The following is a 27,656-nucleotide window of genomic DNA, read 5'->3' as shown; positions in this document are numbered from 1 at the left end:
GGCAAGTTTTGTTTCTTTAGGTCTCTCTTAGGGCTTAGCATCTCTTAGCATAATTGGGAAGAAACACAGCTGATGTTCATAATGTGCAGTTGTCCCCCCAAAGCCCCCAAGGCCCTGGATGATAGCTCAATGCATCAAATGACCTTCATCTTGGATGAGAAATGTGAAATAATTAGCCTGAAAAACAGCATGTCTGAGAAAATGTTCCAAATGCTCCAAATTCCCAAACCTGGCAACTACTGCCTCCTTTTACCAGGAGACCACTCCTGGGTAGGGCACAATTAATGTCTGAAAAGCTTTTGGATCTGGGTCTGGGCCTCAGTGAGGGCTTTGCACATCCTTCCCCCCTTCCCAGTGAACTCTCCATTCCTCCTCACCCCAGGGCACTCTCCTGAAGGAACAGCTGATAAGGAGCAGGTGACAGGCTCAGATTCCAGGCAGCTGTTCCTGCTCTCTTCAGCCTTTTTTCACCCTGTTCCTAGAGAGGAGCAGCTCAGCCCTGAGCTTTAGCAGCACTGTCTACATCTCCAGCACGTCTGAAAAAAAAACCAGGAGAGGGGAAAATACCTGGAAAAATAAATACATTGGGAAAGGAAGTTAAGAGAACTGCCAACAAGAAAATAAATGTACAAGGAAGGAGATGGAGAAAGAGGACTGAAAGCATGAGAGAGGATAAAAACAAATATAAAGAGTACAAAAAAAATTAAAGGAGGAAAAACCTCAAACCAATCAAGCAAGGAAAAAAACAACCCACAAAAAAACCAAACCAACTAACCAAGCAACCAAACACCCCAAAAAACAAAACAAAACAAACCCAAAAAACCCAACCAACCAATCAAAAAACCAAACCGAACCAAAAAAAACCCAACAAAAAAATGGAAACACATGCTGAGGAGGGGTATGAGCTACCCAGGAATTTTTTATTACACTACTAAGGGAATTCATCAGAGAAAAAAGCATGGGAAATACTGATTCAGGACTCTAACTTCCCCTAAGCTGTTTATGACATGGATAATCAATGCCCAGATTGTTTCTTACAATCTTTTCTAGCAAACACATTTTTATTTTGCTTGAATTATACCTCCATTTAACATATCTTCCATTATTATTCTTGTGGTAAGTGCTGTTAGTTGAAGACACTGCTGTGCTTTCCTTGAGTGTGATTTTTGTCTCTCTCTGATTCCTATTCAATATGCCAAACTGCAGCTGCTATTACTAGTGGAGAAATGTGGATTTGGTTAACTGCTGGAAGTAAAGCAGCAAAATCTGCCTGACGGTTGTGCTTGCAGAATGAACACACAAGGCCTCTAAAACATCTCTCTGGGATGGGAGCTACAAGGAAGAGAGCATAGTTCCAATCTATTTAAGTAGACAAGGATAGTACTTTCAAGGTACAGTGCTGTCCATTTAAAGTATCCCCACCAGCCTATTAAATAAATCCTTTCTTTTAGTACACAGAGCAAAATGTACAAAACTCTCTTTTCACAACCTACAAATCATGTGCAATATCTCTGCATTCTACAGCTTCCACCATGCCCACAATGCTATTGGAGCCCAGCCCCTGTGTAGCCATTAACCAGCATCCCCCTTATCTTTCACCGTGGCTGGAAAAAACCCCACTCAATTAAATTCAGAATTTATTTTAGCCGTAGAGAAACGAGCAGCTCCAAGAAATGTCATGGTTTCCAGAAATCTGCATGTACTTAAAGTATGCAGTTCTTTGGTTTCTTGAGGGCTACATAAACACGACTGAACTGATGAACCTCTGCAACCAAGAAATACTTTTGCTCATAGCATGCAAAGGTGATGGAGAGGAGACACCAAAGTGCTGAACGGTCAGCTGGCAAAAATCCCCACCTTTTCACTGCCTTCTGATTTTCATAAAAGTTCAGAATCCCATCTTTGGGTTTACTTCAAGAATGACAGAAGCATTCTGGTTTAATTATTTTTTCTTTTTTCAGTTTATTTAGCCTTAACAAACTTATTGGCCATTGCATTCCTCGTTGCATACAGAGAATATGTGTACTTACTCCTCCCAGATTTATGAGTATTTTGAAACTCACATATTTAAGCAAGAAAATAAAACCTGTCTGTTATGTGTCTAATCCCACAGGAACTGTCAGTGCCTTAATTCAACCTTAGTTCTGATACAACTCTGAAAAAGCACCAGAGCCTGGTTTCTTGTAGGAGCTCTCTGCAGCTGAGAGCTGACTCAGGGAAGTGCTCAGCACCAGAAAAGGACAGCGTGGCACCGTCTTCACTGGAGCTGGCCTGAGCTCAGGTATTGCCTGCTTTATGTGCTGCTGGTTTTGCTTTCACTACAGCTTCCAGGGTCCCTGCCTGACTTGAGGCTTGCCCTCGCTCCAAGCCCCAAGCAAACCTCCAGGCACATGTGCCTAATCTAAAGAGACAAGCTTGGGAAGAATTGCTACTACACACTTGAAAATACAAGGCAGGGGAAAGTAAATCTGCTGTTTAAGGTACTATTTGACTCCTAGCTCTACCTGAGGTGATATATGAAGTCTAGGGCAGAGGAGAGAGATGAACCTTAACCTTCCATTCAAGTGCATTTAACCATAAAACTGTCATTTGTCATGGCATGTATGATGAATGCACAAATACAACTGCTTTCCACATTGTTCCTCGTGGAGGATTTTACAGCCATGACACTGCACAGGAATCAACTGGCTTGATTTAGTTCCCTACATCTGCTATACAGCCTCCTCAGCATTGTGAGGAGCCAGCCCTGAAGGCTGACATGCCTTTTCTGAGACATCATAAAAATGCACGTTTGTGTTTGGAAAGCTTTGTGGTGGGAGGATGTCAGGGCCACTGAGATACAGATCTTTAAACAGCTTTCTGAAAGCTGCTTCTGCAAAGTCTTTCTTTGCAGTATTCAAAAGCTCTCTTAAAAAGAGAGCATCAACACAGGCTGAAGTGAAGAAATTAAATTAAAGCATGTGCAATAGTAAAAAAGGAAAACCCCAAAACAAAACAGATGTCCTAGAAGGGAGCTGTGCCTCTAGGCTTTGTGAGTTTTAGACAGACTGGATATAAAGCATACTAAAGGTCTCAAAATACTTGGTGCCCCAAGGGATTAGCAGACTTTTGTCAGTAACTATGTCACATAATTCCTGTAACACCTACAACCTTCCTGCCTTTATCCCAGTGCTGATGTGAACTTCTGAACTTCCTGGAGACAATTAAACATTTTTCTCTCTCTTCACTGGGCCAGTAGCTGAGTTCCTGATGCCTATCCTTGCCTGTCTTCCATGTCTACTGTTTAGATGGAGGGGTGCTCCAGAGTGGGTTCTTTCAAGGAATCTGCCCATGCTGTGCAGCTGAACGCTTGCAGCATCCCTCCTGGCTGCTGACTGCACTTGAGAAAGGAGGGAGATATGTCACTATCCTGTGCCTGGGCCAGCCTGGCCTTGGGCAGGGCCATCACTGAGGGGAAGAGACCTGGTGGCTGAGGAGCACGGCCAGGAGAAAGCAGGTCTTGATTTAACTGCTCTGGAAGGGTTTGCTTTTTTTTATTTTCTAGAGCATAGATAAGAATGAGGAGCACTGTATTAAAATGTTAGAACTTTCCAAGAAACTATAATTAAAGGAGCAAACATCAGTCTACTCTTCCCTTTAGACTGGTACCACATGGTCATTTTGGATTTTATTCTGCTGGTCTATTTTGCTCTAGTGCCCTACCTTCTTTTACATCCAACAGTATTTTCTTTCAGATGCTGTAATTTAACACCTTCCCACTTCACATTATGTGGTATTCAAAGCTTTCTACATTATCTTATTGTAACTTCAAAAAAGGCAAGTTATTCTGTATGTCAGAGGAAATAGCTTCCATCTACTGCTGGGGCTGAAGGCAAAGGTTTGTAATCTGTCCTCCACTTTATTAAAAAACATAAGGCATCAGCCTTCATGTAGCTCAAATACATTTCCTTATGTGGTGACAAACCATGTCTGATACCGTAGAATGAACTTGATATGAATTTCTATTCAGTGCACTCAGCCTCCTGAATACTACTTAATTCTCCAGTGCTGTGTGATTGAACACACTGATCATGGAAACAGAATGCTTGCTCAGCCTTGCACTGCTTTGCTTTGCTCTCTTGGGGTGTTTTGTCGTGATATTTTTTCCTTCCCATGCCTGAGGATTGAACATTACCTTCCATGACCAAGAAGAATTTAACTCTCAGACCTGCCTTTGGTCCCAGGATTGCACAGCAATTTGTCTTGGTAATAGCTCAGCAAATGTTTCAGCAACCACCCCAAGCTCTCTTTACATACATAAGTAGAGATGTAGAAAAACTAGAAGCCTTAATGCATCCGAGATTTCTGGTTTGGATTGTCCCCAGGGGCCTTCTGTGGCAGTGGCACGAGGGCTCTTGTGTCGCTGCTTAGTCCAGGGTCTCAGTGACACCCATGACTTGGTGACATCCATGTTCCATCTCTTGGCTCTCAGGGATACATGACTTGCTAGTCTTGATATCATTAGGTTTTTGACATGAAGTACTTAGGGCCAGAGACCTGGGACACGCGCCTCAAGATTTAGAGCAGATATTAAAAAATGAAGGAAACCAAATGATTTTATGTGATTGGGGCAGAAGGTGGAGAAGAGTTGGAGGTTAATAAGGGAAAGAGATTTTCTGTTCAAGGACAAGGCTCTTATTTCTCAAGTGAAGCCAAACTATAGGCTTTTCTATAGCAAATCTCCAACTGTGTACATTTATTTCTGAGCTACCTGCCTGGTAGGTTTGGTTTTAGCAGTTACAGCTGGCCTAGAGGAATGTGAGGCATGGACAATTTACAGAGTATCAGTGCCCATGTCTCTTTCAGGTGCTGGGATTGGAGAATTGTTTTATGTTACAGAGGATAGAATTTCTGCATTCTCTGCTGTGCCTTGTGCAGATTAAAGGAAAGATAACCTGTCTGATCATCCTTATATGCTCAAAAGCATAACTGGAATAATCCGTGCCTGTAGGTTCCGTAAGTCTCGAGGAGATCTGCAGAGGAAACAAATGACCCACAGTAAAAATGGATAATACTTCACAAAATTGGTACCTGGGAGCCATGTGGCTAAACTAGCAGTAAAAGTGACCCATTCTTTTCAACATGAATTTGGTTCTCTGTGGAAGTATAGAAAAGAGATTTTTATGCTGTTTTACCACCTGCTCCTCATCCCTGGGATCTCTGTATTCAGTTTTGATTTATGAGGGAAAGAATGAGATGAGTTTTAACTGGCATATATCAAGATCATAGTGATTTGGGATTTTTTCTCCCAGGGTATATGTTTTTTTAAATCTATTTTTGTAAAATAGCAAAATTTTTACTTCTTGTAAAGCCAGAGAATTTTTGGTTACTCCTCTTCCAATGCTTTATAACTGCACCTCTGTCAAGCATCACTTTTGCTAAAGAGTAAAAGCAAGTTATTTGATACATGGTGGGACTTGCCAGCAGATAGTTTGATCATAGGTCAGCTCAAGTGTTAGAATAATTTCTTTCTTATTTATGTTAATAAATTGTATGAATGTGTACAACTGTGCCCATGGGTGTATTCAATACTCTCAAAAAATGTTAATTTAACTGCTCTGGCATCAGACATGCTGGGCAGCAGTAGAGTAATTTTGCCATTGCTCTTCAATATGGGAAAGAGAGTATGCTGAACCCATTATAAGGTCATTAAAAATAGGAATAATATTTTGGCAGGTTTAAAAAAAAAAAAATAGTCTCACCCTTATGGAAAGTGAGGAGCCTCAGTGTGCAACTTGCCCTCAGAACTTAGGTCAATGAACTGCACACTTCAGTCACTGTGGAGCAATAACATCAAAGTCTATTTGTCAGTGCCCCCCAGGAGGAAAAAGTAGGAATGTTTTGGAGTCAAAGTGTTGCAAATGGGATCCAAGCTCTCCATGTGGGGGGAAAAAAAATTCAGTTATGTGTACTGTGAGTATATTTTCCTGTTTAGAGCTGAGAAATTGCATGTACAGTTTTTAGAGAGCATCTTTTCTGGACCCAAACTGGTTAAGAGGGATAAAAATGGAGATGAAAAAGGCAAAAGGAATAAATAGAAAACCCTGTTTCTGTGGATGTAACTAGATTAGTTGCCATTGAGTTTAATGACTGATATTTTTAGGCAATCTGGGAAATTTGGATATAATTGACATAAGGACTCAATCAGTGGTTAACACCCCTGGTCTTTGGAGATAAAATTAGGTGCAGGTTCTTTACAGAAAACTTTGTGAAAAAATACTATTGAAAATTCTGCTGAAATGTTTTATCTCTTCTATAAGTTTTATTATAAAGACTTTTTGTTATAAACTCTCTGTTTATTACTAAACCTTTCCTGTACTGTGGTCTTAATGTAAAGCTTATCTTTTAAATTTTCAACTCAAACTGCATGTCAGGGGTAATTATAATTTTTTAGGTCTTGTGTATAGAGATGTCTAATGAATTGGAAGAGCAGAGTCTTTATAAAGACTTAGTTTTAAATACAAAATCACTGTGTTTTCCCAACTCCCCCACTTTTTCTCACAGTAATGAAGATTTTAATATTTCTCATTAAAAACATCCTGACGGGTAGAAAATACTCTCCCAATCAAGAGGTCAGGAAAATGAGAGAGAAAGAATGAAGAGCTCCTGCCCTGGAGAGGCCTCTGTAGATACTAAAAATACAGCAGGCCTCTGGGGTATTTTGTGACTAATATCAGCTTTTGAACCTTCTTACTGAAAGTCTTGTCTAACTCCAAATTAAATTTGATTTGAAACCATATCAAAGAAAGTATTTTTAAGAAATGTTGTTTTTCCTTCCATCCTTCCATATCAAAAGAATGTGGACTGAATGACAGAAATGGAAGTCCAGGGTGGAGAATATATAAAATTCACAGAAGTGTCTTTTCTGGAGAATAGTGCCTCTTGTGTTACTCTTTTTTTTGGTTGTGAAAATTATGATATAGACTCAGTATTTAAGCAAGCACCTTTGCTGGAGGGTATTTATATCATGGGGTTTTTGTCTTTAAAATGAGAAAAGCTTTAAAATTATCCAATTTCAAAATTCTATCATCTTTGAACAAGCTTAGAATTCTAGTTCTCCCTAGTGTTCCTTCCTTTTATTTTTCTTTTTAATATACGTGACACCTATATTTATGCTATTCTTTCAAACTCTCTATAGTAAATATATGATATCTTTTACATTAATATTAAATCAAAATCATTTTGGACACTGACCTTTGCACTGTCCCTCATATGCACCTGGAATTACTGTTACTTAATTATTGTAGAGAGAGATATTTTACTTGAAAAATGGCTAAATACAAGAGCATTAAACTATACTAAAAAATAATAAATTCTATTTAGCCTGTTTGTTTAGACAGCTATGCTTCTGAATGGTTTCTTAGCACGGATAGGAGGCTTCCCAAGGCATGAGTTACTGCCCAAGAGGTGTGGATTTTGTTCCACAGTTCTGGATGTGCTCCAAATGGTACTGTTTGATCAGAGGAACGAGCTATTATTTATAAGGGAGAGCTGAGTGTAGAGAAGTTTCAGGATGAATGAAACATACCCATCTATTTCAGGGGTGTATAGTTCCTGAGTTACATTTGAAAGAAAAAAACCCGAGTTTATACAATAAAACAGGGCAATTTGTATTTTCACAGTTATAGCTAAGGACTCATCCATAGTCTTTGAACAAGCAGTTGGGCTTAGTCCTGACACAGCCCTGGTTGTTGGCTTGCAAGGATCTTGTCCTTAGGGAGATCATTCCACACTCAGCGTTTCTTCCAGCTGGTTCTGGTCCCACAGTCCCTGTGGTTCATCTGGATTTCTGCTTTTCCAGAGGACCCAATGTGCACTTTTTCCTGTGTACTGGTTTTGTGGCTAAAGAAACAGGGCAATTCATCCAGCTGGTGCCCTTGGTGTGACCTGGGGATCCTTGTTCACACAAACCCCTGTTCCAGCTTCCTCAGGCTGGCACAGAATTAGCTAAATAATACCAAAGTCCCACAGATTCATTGCAGGACCTAATTCAAGTCTAATTTTCTCCTTTATTGATCTTATTTGGTGTAGTTATCTTTAAAAGTCAGGTCCCTATTTTGGATATAAAAACCTCATCCTTCATAGTTTTTCTATCTTTGCTCCTGCTTCTTTATCACCATTTATCTTTATCAGTTTCTGTGGCATTATGTCCAGAGCAGTGCACAACAGAGGAACGAATCCAGTCTGTGATGAGCGAGTGAATTCCATCACGCATGGATGCAAAAATTAACAAAATCATTTGTTCACTCTCAGCATTTCTCACTTTTAATGCTGTATTTTTTAAGATATTGTGTTAAATCTTTGTTCTAGCTTTCAGAAACATAGTGTTTTCTCTATTTTTTTCTCTTTCTTTTTTTACAAGACACGGTGTACAAGATCCATACTATACATATGAGAAGAAGGGTAATGCACACAGAGGGAGTTATCATTCTAAAAGCAGGATGTCTGTTTGCTCTGTCCAATTAGCATTAACATTATGCTGCTTTAAGTGCTAATGAACGAGAACTGAAATTTCTAATTGTGATGAGACCGTCTACAAGAGGATAGGTAAATGGTGAATATTAAAGGAAAATACAATGTTACATTGCACCTGAAGTCTGCTTACTATTATTATTGGGCATGTTATTAGTCATCATCATTTATCTAGCCACATATTCTCTTTTTCTTGAATGACAGAAAACTACTTCCTCCACTATATGAAGACTTGTAGGGCACCTACTCCTGTCCTAATGCTCTTGCTGTGAGTTAAAACCAGCTAAATGTAGATTCTGTGCTGCCCTGTGCTTTAGGGCCTCAACCAGCTGTGGCTGATGAGCAGGATAGAGTAAAACCCTTACCAACAGCTGACAAGATTGGAGGTTAATTGCAGTCCTTAAAGGAAAATTGTGACTCCTAAGTGTCCAGTTCTGGAGTCCTGTAAAAGATCCTCCAAGACTTCTGGCTTTTTACTGTCTCTTCTGCTCTTTTTTTTAATCTCAGGAGATTGTTGTGGGGTTTGGTGGTTTTAGTTTGGCAGAGTGACATTTTCCTCAATCCTTTTGGATCTTGCATCAGTCCTGAGGACAGTCTGCTGCAGGATCCAGATTATCCATTGAACAAATAAGCACCAAACTTGATAACATCAAGACAAAGAAACACAGCTTAGCAGAAACTTATGCATAATAATTTTCAATAGAAATCCAGGACAGTCAAACAGACTTGAAATTGAATTTTAGAGTACCCAGAAATTAGGCGCCTTGACTCTTTACTATTAATAGATCTGTCAGACTTTAAAACATTCAGATGAAGCACCAGTGTTAATTGATAGCTGTGTGCTGAAAGAAGAAGTATTTATTCCAGCTCCTCCACTAGAGACATTGGCAGTCTTTGAGAGAAACAGGAAAAGTTCTATTTTTAAGGCAGGACTGTGACAGAGGGTGGTGCGTGTCCAACACAGAGGGACTGGGGCTGTGCATGGCTGATGGCAAGCTGGGACAAAGGTTCAAGCAAGAAGCCTGGGGACAGCTCAGGCTGCATTTTGGGGAGCAAGACTAAGGCAGAAGCAGGAGCTGGTGTTATGGTTTAGTCAGCGAATACTCAGCTTAACTACCAGGGAAGCAAATAGGCCCGATGCTAGGGCTAAAAGGGGGAGATGCACACAGAGCTCAGAGCAAAGCAGTACCACCCCTTCACAGCAGATTGTGGTGCCAGATCTCGAGCTGCTGTTCAGGAGCACAGTGACAAACCCGGGGCACAGCACAGCACAGCCAGGCCTTCTGCTGCTGCCCTCGCTCGTTAAGCTTGGAACTTGTAATCAACAGCCAAAGGTCCCAACAGGCAAATAACATCACTGTAATGTGCATCAGCTGGCAGATTCCCCAAATAACCTTCTTCACCACAGCTGAGAGGACAGAAGAATGGATTTCAAGGGTGTTTGTTGGATGTATTCATGCTTTCTTCTCCTAGGGTAGTCAACACCTTTAGAAAAATTCAGTATTTACACACCGAAAAGGCTTTTTGATGCAAAGCAGTTGTGGTAGTATGAACTAAGCATTCACCTTTTTCTCCCGGCAGTTTAAGCTAAAAGTCAAATATTTAAGGCACAGAATGTTGTGTTTGTAATTGTGCAGCCCAGCTAGATGTTTCTACTAGCATAGTACACTGGCTAACAAAATCTCCTGTGAAGAGACATACAGACATCAGAATGAGTTACCACCTGTGTTCACTGAGCTGATACCTGCAAGAAATGATGCTCTCTGTGAAGGTATTAGTTGTCATTTTGGGGAAATTAAGTCTCAAGGGCAGGAGCTCAAAGCTCATCTGGTGTTGGTATCTCCCTGTTGAAGGGTATTGAAAAAAAACTAAAACGAAAAAAATCTCCTCTTATTATTCATGAGGGATCCAAGAAATTGAAAGAGTTAATGGCTGGATCTGCTGTCCCTGGAATTGCTGGAACAACTCATTGTTGGTCCAGCTGAGCAGGAGTCAGGTCCTGTGTGACTCATGCAAGATACTGAATGGGCCCAGTATTGCCTAAAATTGATTCTTGCACTACTTCTTCCCTCTGCTCCCAGGCTAAAAGGATGGTTCATTTCTGATGAAATTGCCCTACTTCCCAGCCTGCTCTCAACCACCCCTGGAAGCCCTGCTTCCCTTAGCTTGCTGCCATGTGCTGCAAATCTAATGATTTACAACATTAAAAATTGCAGCCTCCATGATTCACGTTGCTGATGCTCTTATATTAATGTCTAATCACTGATACACATTTTACAAAAAAGTTGACAAATACGTCAGGTTATTGAGGCTCATTTTAACTTTGGCTATGGGTGATTTAATACAGAAGGAAATCAGGTTAGGGAAAGCTCTGAATATGTATTTTCCAGGGGGAACAAAAAAAAAAAAGTCTTTTCTCGCCTCCTCTCACTGCTTCTCAGTCATCGAGAGAGAAAGAAATGATGAAAATGACACATGAGCTGCTGCAAAGCCTAAAAATAAGACAGCTTTTATTTTATATTTGGAAAGGGAGATTAGTTTGTTCTGTGGCTATTTTTCCTTTTTCTGTTTTTTTTAATCTCTAAACAAGGTGGCATTTAAAGTACACACTCACCACATCAAAAGAGGCAAACAAATTTATTGCATTTTATTGCTGGTGAGGTGGATAATGGGAAAAGATGTGAAAAGTGAGGGAGAGTGTGGGAAGTGGGGGCACTTACAGGGAAATGCATTTGTGTGGGTTGGGTTTAGCAGTTTGAGACAGAGAAGTACTTAGACAAATTGCTTTGCATTTACACTCAGAAATGAAGAATAGCCCTTGTCTTGAAAGGGATTACATATGAGCCATTCTTGAAGCTGGTATTAGGTAGGCAGGACTGGGGATGCTGCTGGCAGGAGACAATGTGGAAGTGCTAATTAAGGCCAGACCAAATGGGTAACCTTCCAGGTCAGTAACATAAAGGTCCTGAGGTTAAAAAAAGAGGACAACTGACTACTAAGGGACTTTATTTTTTCTTTTCTAAACTAAAAAACGTAAGTCCTGCTCCTTACAAAGAGTTTTGACATTGGCCTCAGACACAAACTGCAGAAATAAAAAAATAAAAGCCACCGAGTTCATGCTTTGAACTTCACTAGGATTAGCCACACAAGAGCAAATTCCAGGAAGAGAAGGTAATCAAAATGCAGGCAAGCAATTAGATCTGCATATTAAGTATGAAAATACACAGTGCTGGGTTGCATATTAAGTAAGTGCAGTAACCTTGTGCTTCTGGAGCTGCTCAATGAGGTTACTGTGCAAAGGAGCCCATAGGACTCACCTCCTGAAGGGAAAATTGCTTTTCTTTGGCTATAACCACGGATATGGTGCTGAAAATGCCCTTTGTGTTCGATCTTATCAGCAACGGGGCTGGGGACAGTGGGCAGCAGTGAGCCCTGCCCTGCCTGGGGAAACCCAGCCATGTGTGGTGGGCACGAGGGGGACCTTGGGCAGGACTGTGTGAGGCACATGGGGAGGGGGCTGCCCTTGGGGTGCTGCCAGCCAGCCAGGCTGCATGAGAGATTCCTGAGCCAGGGGCTTGGAGAGGTGTGCAGGGCAGAAGCTCACACCATGCTTGACTCATGACTCCACTCTGAGCAACAGACAGGGAATTTTAAAATTTTTGTTACTGGAGTGGGCTTTTACTGCTGTAGAAGGAGCCCATTCTAATTTTGGAAACCAGTGTTTCCTGAACAAACTACATTTTATCTGTAATTATTATTAGATTTTTTTTCCTTCTCTCTAAAACTGAGGACTGAGATTTTCAAGAGCCTGTGCATTGCACTGGGCCCTCCCTGCTCTCTGCTTTTCCTCACTGGCAGTGACCACAGAGCTGGGAAAAGATTCAACCATCCAGGCACTCACCCAGGTGTCTTGCTGTTCATCACTGCAGTCACAATTCATGGGTGTCTGAGGTTAGCATTACCTCAGTTGTAAGGTTTCAGCATGGAGCTGCTGCCCTGTGCCCATCTCCTGTACCCAAAGGTCTGTCTGTGCACACTCAGTAAAAGCCAGATGTTGATAACCCCCATATCAGAGGCTTAGATTGTCCAAGGTTCCTAAATGCTTCTGCTGGTTAGGACTCAAAGGCAAGCCATGAACTCCTGGCTTGTTGGTTCAGTAGTTGCTTTCTAAAATCCTGTGGACTTCCAAGGGAGATTTATCCTCACCTTCTCAAGGGAGATCACTGGTCTGTAGTGAGAAACATGAGCACAACACAAGTTTGAGCTTATCTGACATGCGACATGGCACACACGGGATAAAATAAATGCCTGTCTTCCTGGCCTTCCTGGCCTTAATTTCTCTGTGTACCTCTAATCCTTCCATTTATAAAAGCCTCCTGAAGATGAGGTAACTCATTCAAAGGGGTGGGTTTTGTTGTTTCTTTTTTTCTTTAAGGAGCTTGATATTGTGGGAGGGAAAGAAAGGAATAAGCAAAGGATGGGAAGAATGATCACCTCTAAGGCAAGAAGCTTACTATTTCATGAACCAGACAAAATCATTTTGGATGAGCATCAAACATACAACACAGCCAAGATGTTTTATTGTTCTCTTTGTCCCCTGTCTAAAATAGCATATTTGAGAAACTGTCCCTTTAAATCTACTCTTAAGTGTCCCACTTCACCAAGCTGAAATTTGCTGTGTTTATCAGCCCTGTGTGTTGGTGTGGGTGTCAGAAATATGCAGGTGATGTCATTTTTCATTCCCTCACCCAGGGTTTAATTGACAATATCATTCCACACCCCTCCTCCCACCCTTCTTCCACCTCTTCAGTTTAAACCTTGTCCTCCCAGGCCTTTTGGGCCAACACTCCTCAAAAATGTGTTACCTTCATCATTTTAAGTTTTCTCTAAGGCAGGGAATTTTCATGACTCCATTTTTACATCGTTCTTGGTAATGGAGATGAAAGAAATGTCCAATATGAATTCACTGTAGTAACCCTATCTACCAATAATTTCTTTGGCACCCAAAATGAAGAGGGAGCTCACTATTGAAGAGAGAGCTCACTATTGATCATAGAATCTGGCCATTAGTATACTTTGAATTATGAAGATTTGTTGCCTTCATTTTATTATCTTTTTAATAAACAAAACATATGCCTTCTGAATTATCTCTTCTGCATAAAATTTGGTGTTGGAATGTCTATTTTTATATAGCCATATTAAATAAATCATGGCAATAAGTGCTTGGGTAAAGTATTTTATCATACCTTTAATCAATTCAGCAAAGATTCCAAGGTAAACAGTAAGTTTTCCCTTTCTTCCCCTCAGTGGGATACATCATTACTAGAGGAAGTGCAAATTTAAAAAAGAAGTGGTTGGAAGATACATTAAAAATAAAAAAGGCAGGAACTCAATTGCATTGACAGAAGAAAGGTCTCAGTGGCCTGGCTCCTCTCTTTTCAAAGGATCTTCCTGCTCCTCACATCCAAGGGGGCTCTTCTGGGACAAAAGCCCCAAGACGAGCAATGATCCATGGACTCCACATAGATAAGTGTCCTTGGGACTGTCCTGGGAACCAAAAGTCAAGCTGTGAGGCAAAGCTCTTCCTCTGCTTTCTCTTCAGCCAAGTGAATGGGAACACTGATGTATTCAGCTCGTTTCTTGTCCCCAGCTTCCTCTGACTCATCAACGGAGATGCAAACAAAACCACCTCCACATTCCAATGGAGCTGTGCCTGGGAGGTAACAGGTAATATCTAAGGCACTGGAGTAACTCGGGACCCTAAGCCAGCCCTTTCAAAAGCCAGGCTTTCAGGCTTCTGAAGCTCAGGCAAAGCCACAGCCTAGCCTGTAGTCCTATAGCCTAGCTTAACCTCCCTCATTATGGTTACAGTACAGATAGTTGCCTGGGATTAGTTACTGAGTCAATTAATGAGATAAAGTAAAAGTGTGAGTGAGAGTGTATTGGGTAATTCAGAGGTTGAAAGGCTATATTGAAACACATCTGGTGATAATTAAGTTTAACTGTACAATTTTATCTGGCCAAACATAATTACTTGCAATTAAATGTATGTCATTGCAGCTGATTGACACACACACTGTATAGCCATGGCAAGCAGAGGACAAGGCTTAGGTCAATTGCAGGGAAAAGTTAAAAAGCATCCTTACAGGGAACGGAGCGGGACAAAAAAAAAATTATTGGCAATTAACTTCACACAGGGTTTAAGACCCATTTTTAATAAAAAAAGTTTTTTCCCAACCTAGAGCAAGATTTTCTTTTATTTTCTTCTGGACTGTCTGTTCTGTCAGGTTAAATGCAGGTGTACCACAAAGTTATAGTGATTACAGTTTAGTCCTTTATTGTGACTAATGCTATGAATGGAAGGAGTTACTGAAAAGAGGCAGGAAAATGGTGGGTTTAGTGTGGGCATGACAGGAATCAGTAGAAGTGTCTGATGGAATCCACAGGAGCTGGTGATTTGCCAGTGTTAAACAAATGCTGAAGCTGGTTAGTTTTTGTCTAGAAGTGCTGCCCATGTGTCCTGCTTCACATATTGCTGTCTTCTCCAAACAACAACAAAAATCTCCTTGAAATGTGGTTGGAGTTGACCCTGAGATTAACTCGGTTCAAGCCTGGTGCTAATAATGCCAAGATTGTAGATTCAATCCCTGTATGGGCCACTCACTTTAGAGCTGAAGGTCTTTATGGGTGCCTTGCAAGTCAGAATCTTCTGTTATTCTGTGAATAGTGTTTGTAATCACTACTACTTTCATTGTCTCACCTCTCCTTGTACTGCTGCACTGACCTATTACTCCAGAAGGGTTTCAGCTGTGCAGCCCTGTGTTTGTGGGTGTCTGGTACAAATAAACTTGAAGACTTGCTCCAGAATTCATCAGGTATTGAAGAAAGGGAATTCTTAACTGAAAATTGCTTTTCACTTCATTTTTCCTTGCCAGGAAAGGCTGACTTCCCACAGGCGCCGTAACTCAGCGCGGGCTCTACAAGGATGCCAGTTTTACTGAAAATTCAATCTCTTTACTACAATAGAAGGCCAGCTGAGCTGCCATCCACAGCAGCACTCAACTAACCCAGTGCCAATAGTGTGTGATTCATTGATTATTGTCAAATGAACTTTCACTTCTAACTTCAGAAAAGAATTAGACAGAGATGAAACTCACTGTAAGGGCAGCTGAGCAGACTTAGCTGTAACGATGAAAAGGAATGATTACAACTCTCAGTTGCACCAAGAAGCATTTGGGCCTATGCTGCTTTTACTTAAATATTATTTAGACTTCTGCAATTTTGTTTACAGCATGTCTCAACAGAAGGTGCCATATGGCAGTAGAGGAGTAGGTGCTAATAAGAGCACATGTGAGACAACTGTGTCTCTGTGGACCCCCTTCCCAGCCATCCCAGGAGCACTCCAAGTTGAGACTTTAGCCTGGAGGCAACTGAAGTTTGCTAAAGACTTTTCCTGGTTTCAGCTCAGGTGTTTGGGTGGCCATCTGACACATTAATAAATTAATGAACAGTAGGATTATTCCCAGCCTGTGTTTTTTAGGAAGATGTATCACCAGGATGCTGTGATACTGTTTATCACTGCAGAGCACCTGAAGGCTTTGGATCTGGGATTTTCACTGCAGGTAACGATGCAGGTCTGTCTGCACTCAGCTCCTCGCCCCCTCTAAGTCACACAGCTGATGCACAGTGATGAGACTGGGCTGGTGGCTGGAATTGCACCCTGGCAAGCCAGCTGCACATGGGAAAGGCTGGGACACTCTGTCCCCGACCCTTCCTGCAGCACAGGAACAGCTGGGTTGACACTGCCAGCACTGGCCTTTGCTGCTGCTTAATTTCCCATTTCAATCTCTTGCTTGCTGGCTGTGCCCCCGCCTTCACTGGGGGTCTGTGCTGAAGCACAGCCTTTGTTTTCTGTTCCCCTGAGCCCTCCACATGCAGTGCCCAGGTATTGCACACGTGTACCTGAGATACTCCACCTATCAGTCTGACTGAGGCGAGCTCTGTGACCTCTGTGTTTGCCATGGCTTGAAACCATCCTTTAACAACGTTGATCCTGTTGGAGGCTTTACTGGGTGTATTCCGCACACACACAAATGATGAAAATATTTCATCATTTTTCAAGGAAGGAGGAATTCAGAATGGCAATAAATCAACATCCAATGGAATGGATATTGATTCATTTCCTCACCTTTGGAATTAATACCTCCCCCCCCAGCAAAAAGCTATGAAGGGGAAGCCACTGTTCATCTCAAACAAACAAACAAGGCTCAATAAATCTTGATCCTGCTAAAAGATAGTTCTGAGAGGAGCCCAGCTAAATACAGCTTAGCATTCCTGCAAACAAACACGACATTACCTTTCTCTTGTACTGTTGGATCTACTACTTGGGCTGTGATTTTTCATGACAAATTACTTAAATGTAGAACAAAATTCTCATTTTAATAGCAAAACTGTATTCATAATCTTCCATTTGTTTTATTTATTCAGGGGAATTCCACATTTCTCTCACTGAATATCTTTCGTTGACATATGGCAGTACCAGAGGTCAGAGAGTGCTTTAAGAGCTTCCAGCAGAGTATCTCTGGATCAAGCACTCTGGTAGGGCTGGAATACACAAAGTACTGAGCAAGCCTATGGGTACTTGTTCTGCCCAAGACCTAGGCCTGGCTCAGGAATCCGAGGAGTTGCAATCAGCTGCTTAGTGCTGGGGGAATGTGTCAGTAATTCCCAGACTTGGGCCTCTGGTTCATGCTGAACATATTTTCTCTGAATATTTTACAACCCTTTTAAAATACATTCATTGTGCACAAATTCCTCTTGTATTTGCTCTCCATGAATATTTATGGCGCTGGCAGTGCTGCTGTGCAAAATCTGCACAGAAGGTATTTTAAATCACTCTGTGGGCCAGTCACACTGGCACTACACCTTCCCACACTCCCCATCAGGCCAAAGGGGCAGGAGGTGCCTTGTGGGATCAACTGCAGCGCTCTGTGGAGCTGGGAGCCTCTTTGGGCAGCACAAGTTTCTTCCCAAATGCACAGAAATGTTCTTAACACCTCCACGGGCCCAGGCAGACAGCACCAAGTCTGCCCTTCTGGCTACAGCATCAACATGCAATGACAAAGGAATGACATTTAGAGCTATTGCAATTGGACAGATCTTGGGAGTTGTGGTTGGGTGTGGTGGGAGCCACCTCAAAGAGGGCCTTGGAAGCTTTCTTTGGTAGCTGCTGTAAGACATTGGCAATGTGTAACTACCTCAACTGTGTCTCAGATTGACACACAGAAAAAATTGTGTCCAGTACTCCACAGTAATTATTTTTTTGCTGCTATTCAGTCTTTTGTTTTTCAGGCAACCTCCTTCCTAATGAGCAATTATGGAATGACCTGCATGGAAAAAACGGCTGTTTATATCAATCCATATATCCACAGAGCATGATGGCACCTCTTCTTCTATGTATGTCATATATAAAAATATCTGCGTGTCTAGGATTTGTATGTTTTATAAATACAAAAATAATTAATAACATGCTTTATTTGTGTATATATACTTTTGAAATATGCATTTTAGACAGATGGAGCCCAACATCTAGAGTCTATAAAAATATATATACTCATATAATCTAAATTCATATAGTGATTACATAATTATATCTAACACACCGAGGGAGTTTCTTCTCATTCATCTTAGGTTCCTCTCTTTTATTTCTCTCCTATATCTTTGGTCATATTTAACAAAAAGAAATTTGGTATTAATATATTAAAATTAGATTTTTAATTATGTTTTATATAGACATGTACCTATAACATTATGTGTGCATACATTGTACATCTCATACATAATGTATTGTAATGTGGATAGATACACACACAACTTATCACAGTGGAATACTGCAATAAAAGTTAATGTGGTCCAATATAATACATCAGAAGATTCTATGCCATATGCCACATAAAAACATATATGACAGGCAACATTCTTGTGCTATGTTATAATGTGCAGCTGTGACATGCAATATAATGTTTATGTTGTATGATCAGTGCAAGCTTCACAATTGCTGTTACCCACCATAATTAAATCATGTTGGTTTTTTTTAAATCTCCTTAAAGAAGACCTTTCTGAGAACAAGGATGCCGTTAATTACTTTGTCTAACAGGAGCTTGTTCTGCCTGATTTATCTCATCCATGATAAACAGGTACTGTCATTTCACATTCTCTCCTTATGGAAGTTTTCCTACAAAACCAATCACGTTATCTCTGTAGAACTGTTTCTGCTCTCCTTATTTTTGAGATGCAGCCAGCTGAACACGCTATCGAGGGTGAAGGACCGCTGCTTTTTGAAATGACATTCTGAACACTTTCTATTAATCTGTATTCCCTTTTTAGCTGTGTTCTCACTCTGGTTGCCATCTCACCACCCTTGTACACTGAATAAAATTGTTTATGACTCCAGGTCCACTTCCTCAGTGATCACATAGAGATCCAAACAGGAGATGGCCACAGAAGTGTTTCCTGGCTGGTGTTGCTCAAGATGAAGCACTGAATATCTGATTGCCCAACACACTGGGGGTGTAGTTTTTTACTGTTCATTTCAGTCTGCTTAAGTGGTGATTGATTTGAAATAAAGAATTTTTTTTTATTTTAGTGCTGCATATTTCATGGAGTTTTGTGAGATTTGCTGTTTTCAAACTTGATCAAATAATAGTAGCTGCAATAAGAGACTCCTGTCCCTCTCTTTGTGGATTCCCCATCAGGGTTTAGGTGAAAATTCCTTCTTGTTCCTCGCCCACAGTGAGGTGCCAAGACCACTGAGGCCTCTGAGGTGGGAGGGACAGACCCCACGTGTCTCTGGCACTGAGGCAGTGAGAGGTTTCTCTCAGAAGCTCCCAAGAAGAGGCCAAGAGATCCCACAGCACTTGAATTTCCTATTACTGGCATGCTGAAGGCAAAGGAAGCACTGGCAACAGCTCCAAAGCTGCATTTGCTAGCCACGATGGCAAAATGAAACAAATGCTCCCTAGCGAGGTCAGTACTGCAATAACAATATTATCTTGCATCAACAAGTGAACCTCAGTTTTTACTCCCCCCCCCCGTGCAATAGATGCCAAAAACACCCCCCCTCTGTGTTCAGCAGTGCCAGGAACAGGCTTTACCCACCCAATTTCTGCTCATAAACTAATGGACTTATAGAGCGTTTTCATAAAAGAAATCTGCTCTTTTGGTTAAGTTATCCACTTCAGTCTCACATCTCTTTGGCTGCATGACTCGAAGACCCACACCTCTGTGTTGTGGGGGATATTTCTCTGCAAATGGGGTGTTGTGTACATCTAAGTCTACAGGCTGCAAAGAGAGAAACAATTCAAGTAATGGTTAAAAGGCAAAACACAAGGAAAAAGACCCCTCAATCTATCAGGTTCTAGACTCATTTACATACCTTAGTGGTGCATGGCAGGGGAGTTGTCGGTGGTTTTAAGCTAAGAGCTCTTTCAATAGGTCACAGACACGTTGTGAGGCCTCGATTCCAACCCCATTCTTAGTTTCCATTATTTTAGGCACAGCAAATGTTTTGACGTTCAGTGCTGAAGAGAAGCTAAGGTGCCCCTTCCAGTCAGGGTAAGTATCCTAAATGACCCTTTGCTTACTTACACAGCTCCATCCCAGGTTCAGATCACCTGCTGGGGGAACACAGGTCGCAAAAAATAAACTTCCATTTTCTGCACTTCTGCAGAAAGGCTGGCAGACTTTTTGTTATTGCTCATTTTAGAGAGGCCTTTTTTTTTGTGGGATTTTTTTTTTTCCTTTTTGCAGAGCTTACATTACTGTCAGTTGGAATACTAATGGACATCAACATAAACATCATCCCCAGGGCTGCTCAATGAAACTAAGGCGGATTGTCTTGAAATTAGCTTGACTCATATCTGAAAATTGCCAGTGATTAGCTGATTATGGTTTGAATTGAAGTCAGATTGCTACAAAAAGCCACAAAAAGTCATCTGCAGTTATATTCTAGTAAATGATGCCTTGGATGCCTCAGTTGCTGCCAGTGCTTGCATTAGGGATGAAGGTCTATTACCACATCACATTGATGGTAGTCACTTTAAAATATGTATTCTGCCTGGGGAGAATCAGTCTCCTGGTGAAAATTCTGTCTTTTTACTTTTTAACCTACCCACTGGGAATTAAAGAAAAAAAAATAAAAAAAAAGAAAAGGAGACACCACAAACAGCAGAACAAATTAGAATATTCTCCCTATGAGAGAAGCTGTTTCCTCCTCGGTAAATACAATTATTATAATTACAGAGTGATTCAATCCTGGTGTCTTACTAGAAATCATTCCTTCTATTCTGATAGTAGGTGACATTTAAAATAATTTTAAAGAAATTGAAGGCCAAATGTTAACAATGCTGATGTCAGGTTTATTAAGGAAAAAATAAGGTATTATTTTGTTATAATTATAAAGTTCGGTGAATACTTCTGGTTTAATTAAATTCTATGGATTTTAGGACTTTGATGCAAACAAGATAGGACCTTCTCAGTTTCCCTGTCCAAAATTACTAAGACATTCATTTGTCACATGTGTCTCCATTTATCAGAGTTGAAATAAACACAGTTCAGCTTCATGAAAATAAGCAACTCCTTTATTTCAAAATAAAGTCACTTTTGAGCTGTGTCTCTGCATGGTTTATAGGCTGCTCTGCTCTCCAGTGCCTCTTTTATTTTTTTCTTCCCAGAGAAAATTCTCTTACAATCTTTACATGTGAAAATGTAGTTGAGCTCCAGCCTTTGTTGCATTACCAAGCATATTGCACAGGGAAATACTCAAATAGTACCTACAAGTCAGGAGTCATATTTAATTCCCATAGAAGTGGGCAACAGGATACTGCCATGGCATTTCTAGCAGGTTTTTGATTTAAAATACTCACAATTGGTTCTCATTTCTTTTTAGTGCATATTTGACTTCCCGCCAGAAAAATAAATTCTTACTTGGTATCTCTGATGATGTGAGAGAATGTTAATGATGTCCTGTGCTGGAAACACTTACCTGGGGAGGGGATTAGGGAAATAACAAAGACACTGCCACAGCTGTTAGTGGCATCATGGACCAAAAGGTGAGCACCAATCGCTCAGACCCAGCAGCAGTCCCAGCCCCACACACCCCCCAGCCGGGAAGGGCCTCAGCAGCCCCCCGTGCCCCGAACCCTGCTCTGTGCCAGGCAGCAATGGGCACACAGCAGGTGGCTCAGTGGTTGTCACCCAGCACAGGAGTGGGGTGCCTGCACTCCTGGCTGCCATGTGCCATCCACAGCTCTAACACTGCCCAGGAAATAGAAACTGGAAAATGCCAGGCTCCCTGTCAAGCTGAATTTTTACAATTTCCAGGCCAGATCCTGAAGAATGGGGTCAAGTGTGACATGTGAATATAATTTTCTACGGAAGAGATGAGGGCTACAGGAGAGGTTTCAGGGACCAATACAGGCAGACACTGTTATAAATGACTCAGAGGGGCTTAAACAGGGAGAGGATGGATGACATCTGCTCAAGACAGCAAACACAGTTCTCAAAGGAGAGGAGCACATATTCAGGACCACAGAAAGAACCGCTTGGTGACTATTAAATGATTAAAAAATAATTTTTAAGACATAAAAAAAAAAAAAAAAAAGCAGAGGAAATTCAGTGACAGAAATGAACATGAGAGATCTTTACCCTCAGCCCCCACCCCTCAGACAGCTTTTCATATGAAAAGATTGCCTCTGCATCCTCCCTAATGACCAAGAAAAGCCGTACCTCCAAGCCAGCTTTAGGGCAGCTTCAGCACAGTGCTAACAGTCAAACAACAACAAAAGAAAGGAAAACTGATATGAGCAATCCTAGGCCAGGCAGAGAGCACAAAGAAAAGCCTTCATTAGGCAATACATAAATCTCTGCTTCGCCTATATCATGATTACTGCTTGCTGTGCTGCTTTTCTGCCTCTTCACCGTCTCATGAAAGGGTGTAGAGAAACAAAAGGTGGTACAAAGGATGATCGAGTATCAATCAGCTTCTCTGTGATGGACTAAGTTAACAAGACCACTCCAGAGCCTAATGTGTCTGAACACGACTTGGAAGAGGATGATAAAATATGGGCCTTGGGCAAGGGTGTGTGTCAGGAACAGTCATAGCTATCTGTAAAGCAGTGATTAGGAACAACAGAAGGATATGAGCGGATCATTGCTAGTTTCAAAACAAACAAAAGGAAGTGTTTCTTCCCTTGGTGTGAATTTACACTGAGAAAAAGCTCTGCTTTTGAATGGCTGCAGTTAAAAGGCTGCAGAGAATCAAAACCAAACGACACAGCCATGGAGAAAACCAAAAACCACGGAGGACACGGAAGTCAAAAGACGGCATGTGTGGCTCAGAAATCAGCTGCCATACATCCTTTATGGATGGCAGAGTACCCTGGGGGCATCCGTCTGCCCTTGCCTCGTTCTTCAGGTGTTTCCTGGAGATCTGATGAGGGACATGTTGGGCTAAATGCAGCCTGGCCAGCAAATGAAGGGGCTTAAAAATATTCAAGTTCCTCTATTAAAGTCTGTTAGCATGGAATCTGTGCTTGATGATACAAAATTTGAGAAGAAATATGTGATGGCTGTGCTGTTACAAGCACAAGGTGGATCTCTTAAAAATAAGATTTGATAAATGTGTTCATGCTACTTAACACCTAAAACAGAATTCTAACCTTAGTTATGCAGTATATATTGCTTGTCTGTCTGCTTGAAAACTAGAGTGACTAATTATTTAGGCTTTATGAATAATTTAAATTATCATTAGAATCTCACATTATGTTCAAGAAAATGTGACTGTCTCCCAGTCTTCATCTTTAAATGATTTTAAAAATCATTGTTTTTTTCTACATGCTCTCAAAAGTTTTAAGAGGCATGCAAAAAACACCCCAAAAAACCAAAATCAGAAAACATGTAGCTAGAACATAATCACCTGCCTTTTAAAAAAACTAAAGGCATGCAACAAAGATAAATCTGATATTCCCATCCCTTTCATTCAGCATCATAGTGGCAATAAACTGGTACTTTATTTTATTAGTTCTTAATTTAAAGTTCTTGTGTATGGGGTACCCTTACGGCCTTTGGACTTTGCAGATATCTACACCACCCCCCTCCCCCCATAATTAGGAATGACAGATAGATACATAAAATTCACACCTAGCTCCATATAAATCATACAAAAAGAAAGAATGCATTACTAAGTTGACTCTCTTCCCCTAGTGACTTTCCTTCATTATCTCATTAAACATTAGAGAAGTGAAAGACACAGACTGAAAAAACCTCAGGTAATGCAGAAAGGATATTCACTTTTATGGTACTTCCAGAGGTGGAAGCTGGCTCCAGATATTCCTCTGCCCAGCCAGGACACTGCAAACAAATCTCCATGGAAATTCCTAGCCTGTACTGTACCAGAGTGCTGGACTGGCCCTCACAGGGGTGGCAGTGCTGAGAAAACACTGACAAGGTGTGATCTCCCCAATACCAGGATCCAACTCACTTCTTCTGTCAGTACCAATCACCTCACCTTAACGACTAAACCAGGACAGCAGCCATTTAGAAAGTTTAAATATTTAATTTAGGAACAATAGTAGGTAATTTCAATAATTAAATTCAAAGGAACACTGAGACAAGGCCACAAGACCAGAACGGTTTCATTCTATCTGACATCACTGTGCACATTCACTACAGGAACACTTGAAGCTGTTAGCTAAAGCCACTTCTCCCCACCCCCACAAAAATGCATTCAGACTAAAATAATTAGTAATCAACAAATGGGTCTGATAAGAACATTGTTGATGTCAGTTTAAAAGTATTACATTAACATAAACTACTTATATGTGTTAACTATTTCAATGTGCCTAATTACTATTTCTTAAATAACTACTACCAAGTAGGTAAATATTTAGGATCACGGTCCCTTAGCTGTGAAGCAAAACACCCCAGGTTACATTGGTTGTGCAGAATTTTGAACCTCTGGTGTGAAGCTGGGACATGGAGCTGTCATTTTAGCTACCTACAGGCCTGAAGGAAAGCTTCTGTGCCCTCATTTCAAATATTGGTTTTCAGATCAAATGTCACAATAAAAGTCTAACAGTGAGGCAAAGCCCTGACCTGCAAGCTAAGTTATCTAATGCATAAAGAGATACTGCACTTTTGATAAAAATCCTACATTAAATCTAGCACACTTGCAATAAGCTTAATTTTATATGCTAAATATATTAATTTTTGACAGTCAAAACAGTGTTGTTGGCAGTCCCCGTCCTGTTCACCTCATCTGCATCTGTTTGATTAGGGAAATAGACCTCTAGCATCTATGCTGGATTTTGCATTTCTCACCTTGATGTAATGCTGTCAGAATTCCCAGGTGGCCTCTCTGGGACTCCACATCCCTCAGATGTCACCCAAGCCTGGCTGTTTCACTGCCTGGGGGAGGCTGTGGGCCTGGTGCACCTCCTGGGACCAGCCTGGTGCTCTCTGTTCCAGCCAGTGCAATCTCATTTCCTGCTCCTGGACAGCTACAGACTGCAAGTCAATGGAAAAGAGAGGGACACTGCTTATTTCCCTCCTGCTATGGACAGCTCAGGAACACTACACCCCACACAAAAAACACCCCAAGCAGCAGCTCTGTCCCCAGACACCTGGCAAAGCTGCCTCTAGAATTATATCTGTTCTCTTCCCCTATGGAAAAACCCCTTTGTCCCATCAACCTACTGGCAATTGGATATTTTACTTTGCATTCAGTTATGTTCTCAGAGAAAGAACGAGTGATGAAAGTGCCTTTTGGAGGAACATCAAATGCACTCCTTGATGAATTGCAAACTGGTAAACTACTTGGAAGCTTTTGAAACGTAAAATCTATTAAGCATTTCAATAAAGTAATTCTGTAATGCACTGGACTTTTTTTCCCCTCCAAAGATGGCAAATGTAAAAGATCACCTGTTAGTGACTGGAGCTTGTACTTATCAGGGAGTGCTTATGTTTTCAATTCCATTTTTTATAGGATCTCAAGCCACCAGTTAAACACAGCCCACCAAGCCCTTCAGTGCACATCTAAGTAACTGATAAACTGATGTCTCTTTGAGCCGAGTACATGCACTTATTTTCCTGGGATTCCCCAAAAAAGGCCACTCATCCTGCAGTCCATTCCTTAACACAGGTGAGCTCACACCTTCCAGGAACCAGCCACCGCCCTGGCATCAAGTGCAGTGAAGACCCCAGACTATAAATACTTGTTAAAATTAAAATAGTGTTTGCTATCAGCCTTAAATACAGAGAAATAAATATGTCTAAGCCTAGTTTAGCTGGAAGATGTGACCTTATCAAGACTAAATGGCTATCAAAAAATTATGAGCAATTTTCTGCAGTAGATGGAGAAATTACACTTTGTCACTTTTCAGCACCTGTTGTGAATAAAATTCAACCTGATATAGAGAGGAACCAGGCAAGAGATTAGGACCTCAGCTTTAACAACTTCTCTCTAAAGGATAACAGCAAATGCTCTTAACTTTACTCAACAAGGTCTTTACACATAATTATAAGATTATTTCCAAAGTATCTACAAAATCAACCATATCCTAATGTTGGCTTCTCCAGCATGAAGCAGAAAAATCCCCCCAAACATAATTTCTGGGATTCCCTGTAGTGCCTGTGACTTTACTGAAAAATGGGAAAAGGTGTCCAACTCCTTGAAATGTTTTTGTGAAACCTCTTTCCCAAAAGACCTTTTTTTTGTCATGCAAGAGCACAGAAACATATTTGAAAATATTTTCTCATTTACTGCTCTCTGAGATGCCTTGGGAGGGAGTGTTCTAAAACTTTTTTTTTTAAGCCCATTGAGTTAAAACTGAATAAACACAGAACTGATAAGCTGTTCCCAGAAGGGGCATGACCCACTGAGTTGCAGAGGTCCCCAGTGCTCTCCATGCATTATTGAGGTTAGTTCTGCCCTGCAGAGAAACTTGAATCAAGACAAATTTCAGTCATAATCTCTCCCAGACTTGGCTGCTTTCAGGGTTGTGTGCCAAGGATTAATCTTTCCAGGTAGCATTCCCATTTTCCCCAAACGTATGGCAGGACTGCACAGCAGCAGGAAAGAACACTTCAAGTGTGTCCCTAAAATGGCTGTTTTTGAGGAAGGTGAGGTTTCCATGTGCATTGGGACCAACAATAATCATCCTTATGCATAAGAAGCTACATGAGGAATTTGCTGTACAGTCAGTCAGAACTTTCTTCTGACCAGGTTAAATACTTTCAATTCACATTTGAACCTCCCTTGTCCAGTGGTTCCAAACTGCAATGACCATAAGCTACAAAAAAAAGCATAATGCAGTCAGGTTTATAGGTCCCTGAAGAAGTTCCCCCAACATGTAATTGCACAAAGAAAAAAAAAAATCAATTTTATACATTTGGGTAAACCTCAAACAATAAAAGAGAAAAGGTCACAACAAAATCAAACCATTTTGCAAAAATACTGCCCACAAGAATGGTGTTCTGAAAGCAGTTGCTTTGTGGTCAACATTAATGTCATTTAACAGCACTTTAATTTCTATTCTGCTGGCATACCCAAAGTCAAGTAAAAATGCTAGAAATCAAAGCATGACCAATATTGTTATGGACTTTTGTATATTATATATATATAATTATGTATTTTTATCCTCAAAGTACAGTAAATTATTTACTGTGAGCTAGAGAAGACACATATCTATCTATAGACCCTAAGTAGAATCCAGAGGGTAAATCACTAAAAGAACCTCTCTTTGAAGTGGCTGGGTTGTGACCCCCTGGAGACTCCAGACAGATGGTTTTTAGCTCAAAGAGGCACAGAATGCCACGATGTCATTTTTCAACACTTGATCTAAAGTCTCCTAGATCAACCAGACAGTCGTGGGAGGATTGGGCAAACAACCAAACAAAACCTGCAAAAATACTACAAGACATATGCTAAGCCAGGACAAACCAATTAAGAGCTTTTGAAAGCAATTTCAGTTTACTCTAATAAAACCTGTGGAGTCCACAAAATCACAGAACAGCAAGGGAACCCTTAGAAGAGGACACAGTTCTCACTCTTTTTGATGACCATGGAGAAAAAGGGGAAGAATATTCTG

At 40.9% G+C, this 27,656-nt stretch overlaps 2 long non-coding RNA genes across 8 annotated transcripts in view; one reads left to right on the top strand and one right to left on the bottom strand.

Annotated features, from left to right (window-relative positions):
- LOC138112293 (uncharacterized) overlaps positions 1 to 16,043 on the top strand; it is a 90,957-nt gene extending 74,914 nt beyond the window's left edge. For 2 of the 4 annotated variants that reach the window (XR_011151660.1, XR_011151663.1), the window contains 4 exons: positions 1,207 to 1,391; positions 2,114 to 2,281; positions 14,162 to 14,238; positions 15,447 to 16,043. This is a non-coding gene — a long non-coding RNA (uncharacterized lncRNA). The remainder of the gene's footprint in view (positions 1 to 1,206; positions 1,392 to 2,113; positions 2,282 to 14,161; positions 14,239 to 15,446) is intronic. The other 2 variants (XR_011151662.1, XR_011151661.1) reach the window with 2 other exon arrangements.
- A 1,819-nt stretch (positions 16,044 to 17,862) lies between these two features.
- Positions 17,863 to 27,656, bottom strand: part of LOC138112295 (uncharacterized) — a 36,523-nt gene continuing 26,729 nt past the window's right edge. For 3 of the 4 annotated variants that reach the window (XR_011151667.1, XR_011151669.1, XR_011151668.1), the window contains 3 exons: positions 24,889 to 25,074; positions 19,946 to 20,186; positions 17,863 to 19,851 (listed from right to left, as the gene is read on the bottom strand). This is a non-coding gene — a long non-coding RNA (uncharacterized lncRNA). The remainder of the gene's footprint in view (positions 19,852 to 19,945; positions 20,187 to 24,888; positions 25,075 to 27,656) is intronic. The other variant, XR_011151671.1, reaches the window with a different exon arrangement.

The sequence above is a fragment of the Aphelocoma coerulescens genome, chromosome 6 (assembly GCF_041296385.1).
Source record: "Aphelocoma coerulescens isolate FSJ_1873_10779 chromosome 6, UR_Acoe_1.0, whole genome shotgun sequence".
In the NCBI taxonomy this organism is placed as follows: Eukaryota; Metazoa; Chordata; class Aves; order Passeriformes; family Corvidae; genus Aphelocoma; species Aphelocoma coerulescens.
The sequence above is the reverse complement of the archived record's forward strand: the minus strand, read 5'-3'. Positions and strand labels throughout refer to the sequence as shown.